The 14085-nt window shown below is 41.5% G+C and overlaps 7 non-coding genes across 7 annotated transcripts; all 7 read right to left on the bottom strand.

Annotated features, from left to right (window-relative positions):
• Positions 1-376: 376 nt before the first annotated feature.
• On the bottom strand, positions 377-458 carry TRNAS-AGA (transfer RNA serine (anticodon AGA)). The gene has a single exon. It is a non-coding gene; the product is annotated as a tRNA-Ser (tRNA).
• Positions 459-753: 295 nt separating this feature from the next.
• Positions 754-825, bottom strand: TRNAH-GUG (transfer RNA histidin (anticodon GUG)). The gene has a single exon. It is a non-coding gene; the product is annotated as a tRNA-His (tRNA).
• A 1286-nt stretch (positions 826-2111) lies between these two features.
• TRNAS-AGA (transfer RNA serine (anticodon AGA)) lies at positions 2112-2193 on the bottom strand. Its single transcript has one exon. It is a non-coding gene; the product is annotated as a tRNA-Ser (tRNA).
• Positions 2194-5048: 2855 nt separating this feature from the next.
• TRNAS-AGA (transfer RNA serine (anticodon AGA)) lies at positions 5049-5130 on the bottom strand. The gene has a single exon. It is a non-coding gene; the product is annotated as a tRNA-Ser (tRNA).
• A 2856-nt stretch (positions 5131-7986) lies between these two features.
• TRNAS-AGA (transfer RNA serine (anticodon AGA)) lies at positions 7987-8068 on the bottom strand. Its single transcript has one exon. It is a non-coding gene; the product is annotated as a tRNA-Ser (tRNA).
• A 1497-nt stretch (positions 8069-9565) lies between these two features.
• Positions 9566-9637, bottom strand: TRNAH-GUG (transfer RNA histidin (anticodon GUG)). The gene has a single exon. It is a non-coding gene; the product is annotated as a tRNA-His (tRNA).
• Positions 9638-10923: 1286 nt separating this feature from the next.
• Positions 10924-11005, bottom strand: TRNAS-AGA (transfer RNA serine (anticodon AGA)). Its single transcript has one exon. It is a non-coding gene; the product is annotated as a tRNA-Ser (tRNA).
• Between the last annotated feature and the right edge of the window lie 3080 nt (positions 11006-14085).

Here is a 14085-nt window from a genome sequence, read left to right as displayed (position 1 = left end):
GCTAAGAGAAATTACACAGGGAGCAGTTAAGCTTGTAACACGGGGAGAATAGAAAAGAAAATGCAGTTTTATGAAGTGTGTTTGCCTAATCCAGCAAGCACTTTTGTTTTATTTTTCTATTTGCTTCTTTTATTGGTAATGTAAGTTTCAAGTGCATGAATGGTATGACTTTGAGAGCCAGGGTATAATAATTTGAAATGTTTTCACCAGCGCTAATGTAGGACGAGAGTTATAGCAAAGATATGAAAGGGGTAGTGATAATAAATATGTGAAAGGGCAATAGTGACACCAAAATAAGCCACCTATTTATAAAACTGACATGGAAGAAATTCTAAAGGTTAACTTCTGAAATTGTAGCCGATGTTAAAAAGTTTCTTGTTGTTGGCAGGATTCGAACCTGCGCGGGGAGACCCTAATGGATTTCTAGTCCATCTCCTTAACCACTCGGCCACAACAACTGACTGTAAGTTTTGTGCAAATAATCTGTGTGAAAGTTTTCAAGGTGTCCCACAGCAAATTCCTGATATTCTGCAATGCACTTTTTAAAAATATTGTTTTTTTCAGCAGGCACATTCTCTCCTAAAAACAAAAATAAGGCTACATCTTATAATCATGTGTGTTTAAATAATTTGTCGTTAGATCGTTTAAGTATTTTAAAGGATCTGTTTTTAATAGACATTTTACAAAAACAACTGGTACATTTGGTAATTCTGTAAAAGAAAAACGCAACTGCCGTGACATTGCCAACCACAATGCCGTGACTCGGATTCGAACCGAGGTTGCTGCGGCCACAACGCAGAGTACTAACCACTATACGATCACGGCGAGCTACTTGGGCTCAACAACATACAGTGACATGGAGAATTTATAATTCGGAACACTCAGGGAACTCATGTGATAGGCTGAATGTGTTCATTGCTTCCTCATTCCTTATACAAAGGCTTTGTCTCCTCAGTGGTTGATAGGCTGAAACCGTTTCCTGGCCGCCTGCTTGTGAACTGCCAGAAGACAAAGATCACACATACACTTGTGGGCCTGTGATGGGACACCAATGCAGAGCATCACACCTGGCGCAGATCTTCTATTCTGTCTATTAGACCTGCATCTCCCCTGTACCTCCTCAAGCCATCTGTATGTGTAGCAAGAAAAAGTTAAGGAGCGGTCCATCTACACTTTTCTAGGGAGGATGCTGCCGTGAGCTCCTCCCAGCTAATCACACAAACAGCAGTAAAGCAAGATAACTACACAGTTAGGGGGGACTGCATGGTTAGGTTTTTGAGGAATTATTTAAACTGACCTCAGTGACCCATGATCAGAGCTGTGGCTAATATCTGCGTGCCCAATTATGATGAAGCAAGGACAATGGCTCGTAGGGGCCCCACAACACGCTTTTCTTACCTCATTGAATTAAAGTATAAACCTCTGCCATGTATGAGTGGTAAAGGCTTGTTAATTTGGTTTCTTTTCCAATTCACGTCTGACAACAAGATGAAGGAACATTGGGGCATCAGAAGCTTTGGAAAGTAGCCACCAACCTCCGGGAAAGAGAGAAAGAGGGAAAAGGCAGTATGAGGTGTGGAAAAAACAGCAGCAGGTACAAGGAGCTCAAATGAGATTAATGGCGCCTAAATAGAGCACATAAAGGAACAGTTACAAATCTAAGAAAAGGGAAAGAAAGACTAGGAAAAAAACACGGAAAGAGCCTGTAGATAAAATTCTCTTCCTGGGACAGCAGGCTAAGAGAAATTACACAGGGAGCAGTTAAGCTTGTAACACGGGGAGAATAGAAAAGAAAATGCAGTTTTATGAAGTTTGTTTGCCTAATCCAGCAAGCACTTTTGTTTTATTTTTCTATTTGCTTCTTTTATTGGTAAAGTAAGTTTCAAGTGCATGAATGGTATGACTGAGAGAGCCAGGATATAATAATTTGAAGTGTTTGCACCAGCGCTAATGTAGGACGAGAGTTATAGCAAAGATATGAAAGGGGTAGCGATAATAAATATGTGAAAGGGCAATAGTGACACCAAAATAAGCCACCTATTTATAAAACTGACATGGAAGAAATTCTAAAGGTTAACTTCTGAAATTGTAGCCGATGTTAAAAAGTTTCTCGTTGTTGGCAGGATTCGAACCTGCGCGGGGAGACTCCAATGGATTTCTAGTCCATCGCCTTAAACACTCGGCCACAACAACTGACTGTAAGTTTTGTGCAAATAATCTGTATGAAAGTTTTCAAGGTGTCCCACAGCAAATTCCTGGTATTCTGCAATGCACTTTTTAAAAATAATGTTTATTTCAGCAGGCACATTCTCTCCTAAAAACAAAAATTGCATGAGTATATCTCTAGTTTGGAAAAGGATAGGCTTTCATGCATACTTTCATGTGGCACTCAAGTTTTTGGGACCCTATTGCACTCTGTTTTCGTGCTGCTTTTAGTCTATGGCCCATATTACAGAAGTTTACCATCTTTGAGTATTTGAGGCTCCTTTGTAAGTGCTTTATCTTTTTTACTTGAAGAGCTTATAATAAAGGGGTCAGGGAAAGATTGCATTTATGGAAGATAAAAGAAGGCACACTTGTCTCACCAAATGCCGTAGAGAAACCTGATGTTTTACTCATGTTATCCTTAGTTTGTTTTTGTTAGACCTTGCATTCTTAAGGTGGCCTCAACCCTACCTTATTGCTTTTCACCTACGCATTTTGCTGTATCTTTTTGTTGGCCTTAGGACTCTGATCACTTTATCGCTACTAATCAGTGCTGAAGTGCACGTGCTTCTTCCCTAATCATGTGTGTAATTGGAGTATATCTGACTGACAGATTTAATTGACTTGAAAGCCCCTTGTAAAGTGGTATACCATATACCCAGGAACTGATTGTGCCGCCCAAAAAAGTAGCATTTCAAACCTGTCTCAAGCCTGCTACTGCAGTGCCTGTGCTGCAGTGTACTGCCACTTCGACTTGCCATTTAAAACTACTTGCCAAGCCTTAAACTCCAATTTTATTACATATAATTAACCCCTAAAGTAGGCCCTAGGTAGTCCTAGGGGCATCATGCTATGTAAGTAAAAGGTAAGACATGTACTGTGGTAGTTTGCATGTCCTGGTAGTACCAAACAGTCTATTACATTTTTCACTACAGTGAGGTCTGCCCCTCTCATAGGTTAGCATTGGGTATTCCCTTATACTTTTTGGGGGGTAATTCCATATCAGAGAGGAGAAGCTTTATTTATTTATTGATAAATCCTATTTACTGGTGAGGTTGGATTTAACTTTACTATTTTATAAATTCCATTTTTAGAGAGTGAGCATTTCTCTGCACTTACTGCTCTATTTGCCTGAAAACCTGTCTCCAATTGACGTCTGGATTGGGCTGCGAGACAGCTACATTTGTGCATTCCCTCTAGACAGCCACAACACAGGTCACTCAACTGCAACTGCATTCATCTGCATTCTGATTGGCATGGGGGAGAGCTCCATTTCCCCACCGCAAATAGGTTCAAGAACGATAATTTATGTCAGTAGGTACAATATAGCTACATCTTATAATCATGTGTGTTTAAAGAATTTGTCGTTAGATCGTTTAAATATTTTAAAGGATCTGTTTTTAATATACATTTTACAAAAACAACTGGTACATTTGGTAATTCTGTAAAAGAAAAACCCAACTGCCGTGACATTGCCAACCACAATGCCGTGACTCAGATTCGAACCGAGGTTGCTGCGGCCACAACGCAGAGTACTAACCACTATACGATCACGGTAAGCTACTTGGGCTCAATAACATACAGTGACATAGAGAATTTATAATTTGGAACACTCAGGGAACTCCTGTGATAGGCTGAATGTGTTCATTGCTTCCTCATTCGTTATACAAAGGCTTTGTCTCCTCAGTGGTTGATAGGCTGAAACCGTTTCCTGGCCGCCTGCTTGTGAACTGCCAGGAGTCAAAGATCACACATACACTTGTGGGCCTGTGATGGGACACCAATGCGGAGAAACACACCTGGCGCAGATCTTCTATTCTGTCTTGTAGACCTGCATCTCCCCTGTACCTCCTCAAGCCATCTGTATGTGAAGCAAGAAAGAGTTAAGGAGCGGTCCATCTACACTTTTATAGGGAGGATGCTGCCGTGAGCTCCTCCCAGCTAATCACACAAACAGCAGTAAAGCAAGATAACTACACAGTTAGGGGGGACTGCATGGTTAGGTTGTTGAGGAATTATTGAAAGTGACCTCAGTGACCCATGATCAGAGCTGTGGCTAATGACTGCGTGCCCAATTATGATGAAGCAAGCACCATGGCTCGTAGGGGCCCCACAACACGCTTTTCTTAGCTCATTGAATTAAAGTATAATCCTCTGCCATGTATGAGTGGTAAAGGCTTGTTAATTTGGTTGCTTTTCCAATTCACGTCTGACAACAAGATGAAGGAACACTGGGACATCAGAAGCTTTGGAAAGTAGCCACCAACCTCAGAGAAAGAGAGAAAGAGGGAAAAGGCAGTATGAGGTGTGGAGAAAACAGCAGCAGGTACAAGGAGCTCAAATGAGATTAATGGCGCCTAAATAGAGCACATAAAGGAACAGTTACAAATCTAAGAAAAGGGAAAGAAAGACTAGGAAAAAAACACGGAAAGAGCCTGAAGATAAAATTCTCTTCCTGGAACAGCAGGCTAAGAGAAATTACACAGGGAGCAGTTAAGCTTGTAACACGGAGAGAATAGAAAAGAAAATGCAGTTTTATGAAGTGTGTTTGCCTAATCCAGCAAGCACTTTTGTTTTATTTTTCTATTTGCTTCTTTTATTGGTAAAGTAAGTTTCAAGTGCATGAATGGTATGACTGAGAGAGCCAGGGTATAATAATTTGAAGTGTTTGCACCAGCGCTAATGTCGGACGAGAGTTATAGCAAAGATATGAAAGGGGTAGCGATAATAAATATGTGAAAGGGCAATAGTGACACCAAAATAAGCCACCTATTTATAAAACTGACATGGAAGAAATTCTAAAGGTTAACTTCTGAAATTGTAGCCGATGTTAAAAAGTTTCTTGTTGTTGGCAGGATTCGAACCTGCGCGGGGAGACCCCAATGGATTTCTAGTCCATCGCCTTAAACACTCGGCCACAACAACTGACTGTAAGTTTTGTGCAAATAATCTGTATGAAAGTTTTCAAGGTGTCCCACAGCAAATTCCTGGTATTCTGCAATGCACTTTTTAAAAATAATGTTTATTTCAGCAGGCACATTCTCTCCTAAAAACAAAAATTGCATGAGTATATCTCTAGTTTGGAAAAGGATAGGCTCTCATGCATACTCTCATGTGGCACTCAAGTTTTTGGGACTCTATTGCACTCTGTTTTCGTGCTGCTTTTAGTCTATGGCCCATATTACAGAAGTTTACCATCTTTGAGTATTTGAGGCTCCTTTGTAAGTGCTTTATCTTTTTTACTTGAAGAGCTATATAATAAAGGGGTCAGGGAAAGATTGCATTTATGGAAGATAAAAGAAGGCACACTTGTCTCACCAAATGCCGTAGAGAAACCTGATGTTTTACTCATGTTATCCTTAGTTTGTTTTTGTTAGACCTTGCATTCTTAAGGTGGCCTCAACCCTACCTTATTGCTTTTCACCTACGCATTTTGCTGTATCTTTTTGTTGGCCTTAGGACTCTGATCACTTTATCGCTACTAATCAGTGCTGAAGTGCACGTGCTTCTTCCCTAATCATGTGTGTAATTGGAGTATACCTGACTGACAGATTTAATTGACTTGAAAGCCCCTTGTAAAGTGGTATACCATATACCCAGGAACTGATTGTGCCGCCCAAAAAAGTAGCATTTCAAACCTGTCTCAAGCCTGCTACTGCAGTGCCTGTGCTGCAGTGTACTGCCACTTCGACTTGCCATTTAAAACTACTTGCCAAGCCTTAAACTCCAATTTTATTACATATAATTAACCCCTAAAGTAGGCCCTAGGTAGTCCTAGGGGCATCATGCTATGTAAGTAAAAGGTAAGACATGTACTGTGGTAGTTTGCATGTCTTGGTAGTACCAAACAGTCTATTACATTTTTCACTACAGTGAGGTCTGCCCCTCTCATAGGTTAGCATTGGGTATTCCCTTATACTTTTTGGGGGGTAATTCCATATCAGAGAGGAGAAGCTTTATTTTTTTATTGATAAATCCTATTTACTGGTGAGGTTGGATTTAACTTTACTATTTTATAAATTCCATTTTTAGAGAGTGAGCATTTCTCTGCACTTACTGCTCTATTTGCCTGAAAACCTGTCTCCAATTGACGTCTGGATTGGGCTGCGAGACAGCTACATTTGTGCATTCCCTCTAGACAGCCACAACACAGGTCACTCAACTGCAACTGCATTCATCTGCATTCTGATTGGCATGGGGGAGAGCTCCATTTCCCCACCGCAAATAGGTTTAAGAACGATAATTTATGTCAGTAGGTACAATATAGCTACATCTTATAATCATGTGTGTTTAAAGAATTTGTCGTTAGATCGTTTAAATATTTTAAAGGATCTGTTTTTAATATACATTTTACAAAAACAACTGGTACATTTGGTAATTCTGTAAAAGAAAAACCCAACTGCCGTGACATTGCCAACCACAATGCCGTGACTCGGATTCGAACCGAGGTTGCTGCGGCCACAACGCAGATTACTAACCACTATACGATCACGGCAAGCTACTTGGGCTCAATAACATACAGTGACATAGAGAATTTATAATTTGGAACACTCAGGGAACTCCTGTGATAGGCTGAATGTGTTCATTGCTTCCTCATTCGTTATACAAAGGCTTTGTCTCCTCAGTGGTTGATAGGCTGAAACCGTTTCCTGGCCGCCTGCTTGTGAACTGCCAGGAGTCAAAGATCACACATACACTTGTGGGCCTGTGATGGGACACCAATGCAGAGAAACACACCTGGCGCAGATCTTCTATTCTGTCTAGTAGACCTGCATCTCCCCTGTACCTCCTCAAGCCATGTGTATGTGAAGCAAGAAAGAGTTAAGGAGCGGTCCATCTACACTTTTATAGGGAGGATGCTGCCGTGAGCTCCTCCCAGCTAATCACACAAACAGCAGTAAAGCAAGATAACTACACAGTTAGGGGGGACTGCATGGTTAGGTTTTTGAGGAATTATTGAAAGTGACCTCAGTGACCCATGATCAGAGCTGTGGCTAATGACTGCGTGCCCAATTATGATGAAGCAAGCACCATGGCTCGTAGGGGCCCCACAACATGCTTTTCGTAGCTCATTGAATTAAAGTATAATCCTCTGCCATGTATGAGTGGTAAAGGCTTGTTAATTTGGTTGCTTTTCCAATTCACGTCTGACAACAAGATGAAGGAACACTGGGACATCAGAAGCTTTGGAAAGTAGCCACCAACCTCAGAGAAAGAGAGAAAGAGGGAAAAGGCAGTATGAGGTGTGGAGAAAACAGCAGCAGGTACAAGGAGCTCAAATGAGATTAATGGCGCCTAAATAGAGCACATAAAGGAACAGTTACAAATCTAAGAAAAGGGAAAGAAAGACTAGGAAAAAAACACGGAAAGAGCCTGAAGATAAAATTCTCTTCCTGGGACAGCAGGCTAAGAGAAATTACACAGGGAGCAGTTAAGCTTGTAACACGGGGAGAATAAAAAAGAAAATGCAGTTTTATGAAGTGTGTTTGCCTAATCCAGCAAGCACTTTTGTTTTATTTTACTATTTGCTTCTTTTATTGGTAAAGTAAGTTTCAAGTGCATGAATGGTATGACTGAGAGAGCCAGGGTATAATAATTTGAAGTGTTTGCACCAGCGCTAATGTAGGACGAGAGTTATAGCAAAGATATGAAAGGGGTAGCGATAATAAATATGTGAAAGGGCAATAGTGACACCAAAATAAGCCACCTATTTATAAAACTGACATGGAAGAAATTCTAAAGGTTAACTTCTGAAATTGTAGCCGATGTTAAAAAGTTTCTCGTTGTTGGCAGGATTTGAACCTGCGCGGGGAGACCCCAATGGATTTCTAGTCCATTGCCTTAAACACTCGGCCACAACAACTGACTGTACGTTTTGTGCAAATAATCTGTATGAAAGTTTTCAAGGTGTCCCACAGCAAATTCCTGGTATTCTGCAATGCACTTTTTAAAAATAATGTTTTTTTCAGCAGGCACATTCTCTCCTAAAAACAAAAATTGCATGAGTATATCTCTAGTTTGGAAAAGGATAGGCTTTCATGCATACTTTCAGGTGGCACTCAAGTTTTTGGGACCCTATTGCACTCTGTTTTCGTGCTGCTTTTAGTCTATGGCCCATATTACAGAAGTTTACCATCTTTGAGTATTTGAGGCTCCTTTGTAAGTGCTTTATCTTTTTTACTTGAAGAGCTATATAATAAAGGGGTCAGGGAAAGATTGCATTTATGGAAGATAAAAGAAGGCACACTTGTCTCACCAAATGCCGTAGAGAAACCTGATGTTTTACTCATGTTATCCTTAGTTTGTTTTTGTTAGACCTTGCATTCTTAAGGTGGCCTCAACCCTACCTTATTGCTTTTCACCTACGCATTTTGCTGTATCTTTTTGTTGGCCTTAGGACTCTGATCACTTTATCGCTACTAATCAGTGCTGAAGTGCACGTGCTTCTTCCCTAATCATGTGTGTAATTGGAGTATACCTGACTGACAGATTTAATTGACTTGAAAGCCCCTTGTAAAGTGGTATACCATATACCCAGGAACTGATTGTGCCGCCCAAAAAGTAGCATTTCAAACCTGTCTCAAGCCTGCTACTGCAGTGCCTGTGCTGCAGTGTACTGCCACTTCGACTTGCCATTTAAAACTACTTGCCAAGCCTTAAACTCCAATTTTATTACATATAATAAACCCCTAAAGTAGGCCCTAGGTAGTCCTAGGGGCATCATGCTATGTAAGTAAAAGGTAAGACATGTACTGTGGTAGTTTGCATGTCCTGGTAGTACCAAACAGTCTATTACATTTTTCACTACAGTGAGGTCTGCCCCTCTCATAGGTTAGCATTGGGTATTCCCTTATACTTTTTGGGGGGTAATTCCATATCAGAGAGGAGAAGCTTTATTTATTTATTGATAAATCCTATTTACTGGTGAGGTTGGATTTAACTTTACTATTTTATAAATTCCATTTTTAGAGAGTGAGCATTTCTCTGCACTTACTGCTCTATTTGCCTGAAAACCTGTCTCCAATTGACGTCTGGATTGGGCTGCGAGACAGCTACATTTGTGCATTCCCTCTAGACAGCCACAACACAGGTCACTCAACTGCAACTGCATTCATCTGCATTCTGATTGGCATGGGGGAGAGCTCCATTTCCCCACCGCAAATAGGTTCAAGAACGATAATTTATGTCAGTAGGTACAATATAGCTACATCTTATAATCATGTGTGTTTAAAGAATTTGTCGTTAGATCGTTTAAATATTTTAAAGGATCTGTTTTTAATAGACATTTTACAAAAACAACTGGTACATTTGGTAATTCTGTAAAAGAAAAACCCAACTGCCGTGACATTGCCAACCACAATGCCGTGACTCGGATTCGAACCGAGGTTGCTGCGGCCACAACGCAGAGTACTAACCACTATACGATCACGGCAAGCTACTTGGGCTCAATAACATACAGTGACATAGAGAATTTATAATTTGGAACACTCAGGGAACTCCTGTGATAGGCTGAATGTGTTCATTGCTTCCTCATTTCTTATACAAAGGCTTTGTCTCCTCAGTGGTTGATAGGCTGAAACCGTTTCCTGGCCGCCTGCTTGTGAACTGCCAGGAGTCAAAGATCACACATACACTTGTGGGCCTGTGATGGGACACCAATGCAGAGAAACACACCTGGCGCAGATCTTCTATTCTGTCTAGTAGACCTGCATCTCCCCTGTACCTCCTCAAGCCATCTGTATGTGAAGCAAGAAAGAGTTAAGGAGCGGTCCATCTACACTTTTATAGGGAGGATGCTGCCGTGAGCTCCTCCCAGCTAATCACACAAACAGCAGTAAAGCAAGATAACTACACAGTTAGGGGGGACTGCATGGTTAGGTTTTTGAGGAATTATTGAAAGTGACCTCAGTGACCCATGATCAGAGCTGTGGCTAATGACTGCGTGCCCAATTATGATGAAGCAAGCACCATGGCTCGTAGGGGCCCCACAACATGCTTTTCTTAGCTCATTGAATTAAAGTATAATCCTCTGCCATGTATGAGTGGTAAAGGCTTGTTAATTTGGTTGCTTTTCCAATTCACGTCTGACAACAAGATGAAGGAACACTGGGACATCAGAAGCTTTGGAAAGTAGCCACCAACCTCAGAGAAAGAGAGAAAGAGGGAAAAGGCAGTATGAGGTGTGGAGAAAACAGCAGCAGGTACAAGGAGCTCAAATGAGATTAATGGCGCCTAAATAGAGCACATAAAGGAACAGTTACAAATCTAAGAAAAGGGAAAGAAAGACTAGGAAAAAAACACGGAAAGAGCCTGTAGATAAAATTCTCTTCCTGGGACAGCAGGCTAAGAGAAATTACACAGGGAGCAGTTAAGCTTGTAACACGGGGAGAATAGAAAAGAAAATGCAGTTTTATGAAGTGTGTTTGCCTAATCCAGCAAGCACTTTTGTTTTATTTTTCTATTTGCTTCTTTTATTGGTAAAGTAAGTTTCAAGTGCATGAATGGTATGACTGAGAGAGCCAGGGTATAATAATTTGAAGTGTTTGCACCAGCGCTAATGTAGGACGAGAGTTATAGCAAAGATATGAAAGGGGTAGCGATAATAAATATGTGAAAGGGCAATAGTGACACCAAAATAAGCCACCTATTTATAAAACTGACATGGAAGAAATTCTAAAGGTTAACTCTTGAAATTGTAGCCGATGTTAAAAAGTTTCTCGTTGTTGGCAGGATTCGAACCTGCGCGGGGAGACCCCAATGAATTTCTAGTCCTTCGCCTTAACCACTAGGCCACAACAACTGACTGTAAGTTTTGTGCAAATAATCTGTATGAAAGTTTTCAAGTTGTCCCACAGCAAATTCCTGGTATTCTGCAATGCACTTTTTAAAAATAATGTTTTTTTCAGCAGGCACATTCTCTCCTAAAAACAAAAATTGCATGAGTATATCTCTAGTTTGGAAAAGGATAGGCTTTCATGCATACTCTCATGTGGCACTCAAGTTTTTGGGACCCTATTGCACTCTGTTTTCGTGCTGATTTTAGTCTATGGCCCATATTACAGAAGTCTACCATCTTTGGGTATTTGAGGCTCCTTTGTAAGTGCTTTATCTTTTTTACTTGAAGAGCTATATAATAAAGGGGTCAGGGAAAGATTGCATTTATGGAAGATAAAAGAAGGCACACTTGTCTCACCAAATGCCGTAGAGAAACCTGATGTTTTACTCATGTTATCCTTAGTTTGTTTTTGTTAGACCTTGCATTCTTAAGGTGGCCTCAACCCTACCTTATTGCTTTTCAACTACGCATTTGGCTGTATCTTTTTGTTGGCCTTAGGACTCTGATCACTTTATCGCTACTAATCAGTGCTGAAGTGCACGTGCTCCTTCCCTAATCATGTGTGTTATTGGAGTATATCTGACTGACAGATTTAATTGACTTGAAAGCCCCTTGTAAAGTGGTATACCATATACCCAGGAACTGATTGTGCCACCCAAAAAAGTAGCATTTCAAACCTGTCTCAAGACTGCTACTGCAGTGCCTGTGCTGCAGTGTACTGCCACTTCGACTTGCCATTTAAAACTACTTGCCAAGCCTTAAACTCCAATTTTATTACATATAATTAACCCCTAAGGTATGCCCTAGGTAGTCCTAGGGGCATCATGCTATGTAAGTAAAAGGTAAGACATGTACTGTGGTAGTTTGCATGTCCTGGTAGTACCAAACAGTCTATTACATTTTTCACTACAGTGAGGTCTGCCCCTCTCATAGGTTAGCATTGGGTATTCCCTTATACTTTTTGGGGGGTAATTCCATATCAGAGAGGAGAAGCTTTATTTATTTATTGATAAATCCTATTTACTGGTGAGGTTGGATTTAACTTTACTATTTTATAAATGCCATTTTTAAAGAGTGAGCATTTCTCTGCACTTACTGCTCTATTTGCCTGAAAACCTGTCTTCAATTGACGTCTGGATTGGGCTGCGAGACAGCTACATTTGTGCATTCCCTCTACACAGCCAAAACACAGGTCACTCAACTGCAACTGCATTCATCTGCATTCTGATTGGCATGGGGAGAGCTCCATTCCCCCACCGCAAATAGGTTCAAGAACGATAATTTATGTCAGTAGGTACAATATAGCTACATCTTATAATCATGTGTGTTTAAATAATTTGTTGTTAGATCGTTTAAATATTTTAAAGGATCTGTTTTTAATAGACATTTTACAAAAACAACTGGTACATTTGGTAATTCTGTAAAAGAAAAACCCAACTGCCGTGACATTGCCAACCACAATGCCGTGACTCGGATTCGATCCGAGGTTGCTGCAGCCACAACGCAGAGTACTAACCACTATACGATCACGGCGAGCTACTTGGGATCAATAACATACAGTGACATGGAGAATTTATAATTCGGAACACTCAGGGAACTCCTGTGATAGGCTGAATGTGTTCATTGCTTCCTCATTCCTTATACAAAGGCTTTGTCTCCTCAGTGGTTGATAGGCTGAAACTGTTTTCTGGCCACCTGCTTGTGAACTGCCAGGAGTCAAAGATCACACATACACTTGTGGGCCTGTGATTGGACACCAATGCAGAGAAACACACCTGGCGCAGATCTTCTATTCTGTCTAGTAGACCTGCTTGCCCCAGTATTGGAACTTTCATAGATTCCCATGCTTTGTATCATTCCCCGTTGTCGGAATGGGAGCCTCGGTAGTATAAAAACCATAGAAACAAAAGAGAAACCTAGGCCTAGGCCTCATCTTATTTTGTATCCTATCACCCTCTTTTTGTAAAACGAGACCAAACTTTTGCCAGGACCAATCAGGACAGCCTCACCCTCTAGAACCTTCCTGAGAGAGCTCAGAGCCTCAGATTTTTCTACCGCACGTTGTGCTAGGGAGTCTCCACTGAGCTCTGCTCAGTTTTTCTCTACTTTCTGGTTATTTCTTCAAATTTTTCTTCAAAACATCGATATGTCTGACAAGGAGAAGAAGGCCTTGTTCAGGCCCTGTGCCTCATGTGGGAAAAAACGCCTGTTTGTGGAGGATAAGCATGAGAATTGTATTTACTGCTTATATCCGGACCACAAGGCCACAGAGTGCAAGATCTGCAGGACCTTCTCCAACAAGACCCTTCGTGACAGAGAAGGTCGGCTGTTAACCTGGCTGCAGAAAATGAAGACTCGCAAGGAGGTGATCTCTTCAGATGAGGAGGATTCCACATCGTTTGCTTCCTCTCACAGATCAAGAAAGAGGGGTAGGTCTCCCACTGCTGCTTCTACATCGGAGGCCCCTCTTCATGCCTCTCACAAGATCTCTGATAGGTCTGAGAAGGCTAGTCCCCTTCAATCTCCTCACGGAAGTGAAAAGGAGAGGCAGGGACAGGCTTCTGGAGGTGTTACAGCCTTAAAGGACAAAAAGGAGCCTTCTCCTCCGTCCAAAAAGAGTAAATCCAGTGACAAGCGCTCTAATGTCACTTCAGGATCTGGTCAAGACAAAAAACAGCGTCCGTCGACGACGAAAACACCAGGTACGTCGACGACAGTTGCATCTGTGAAAGTTCCCGCTGTTTCTGTTCCGCCGTCGACGGGATCGTTGGCGGCAGGTTTGTCCACGACGACGACTTCGTCGACGTTCAAGGTCCCGAGTTCGTCGACGCTGACAACTTCCATGACGACGACGATGACAGGCAAACTACTGTCGACGGCAGCGTCGACGACGAAAACTACGTCGACGACGACAACCACTTCAACGCCGACGATGATGGTGATGATGACGAGTTCGTCTACGAGACCGTCGACGATACCGTCGACGATGAAGATTGTGTCGACGCAGAATATAATACCGTCGACGATTCCGCTGACGGCTCCGC

This window comes from Lissotriton helveticus, chromosome 12 (genome assembly GCF_964261635.1).
Source record: "Lissotriton helveticus chromosome 12, aLisHel1.1, whole genome shotgun sequence".
Lineage (NCBI taxonomy): Eukaryota > Metazoa > Chordata > Amphibia > Caudata > Salamandridae > Lissotriton > Lissotriton helveticus.
This window is presented reverse-complemented; position numbering and strand designations above follow the sequence as displayed.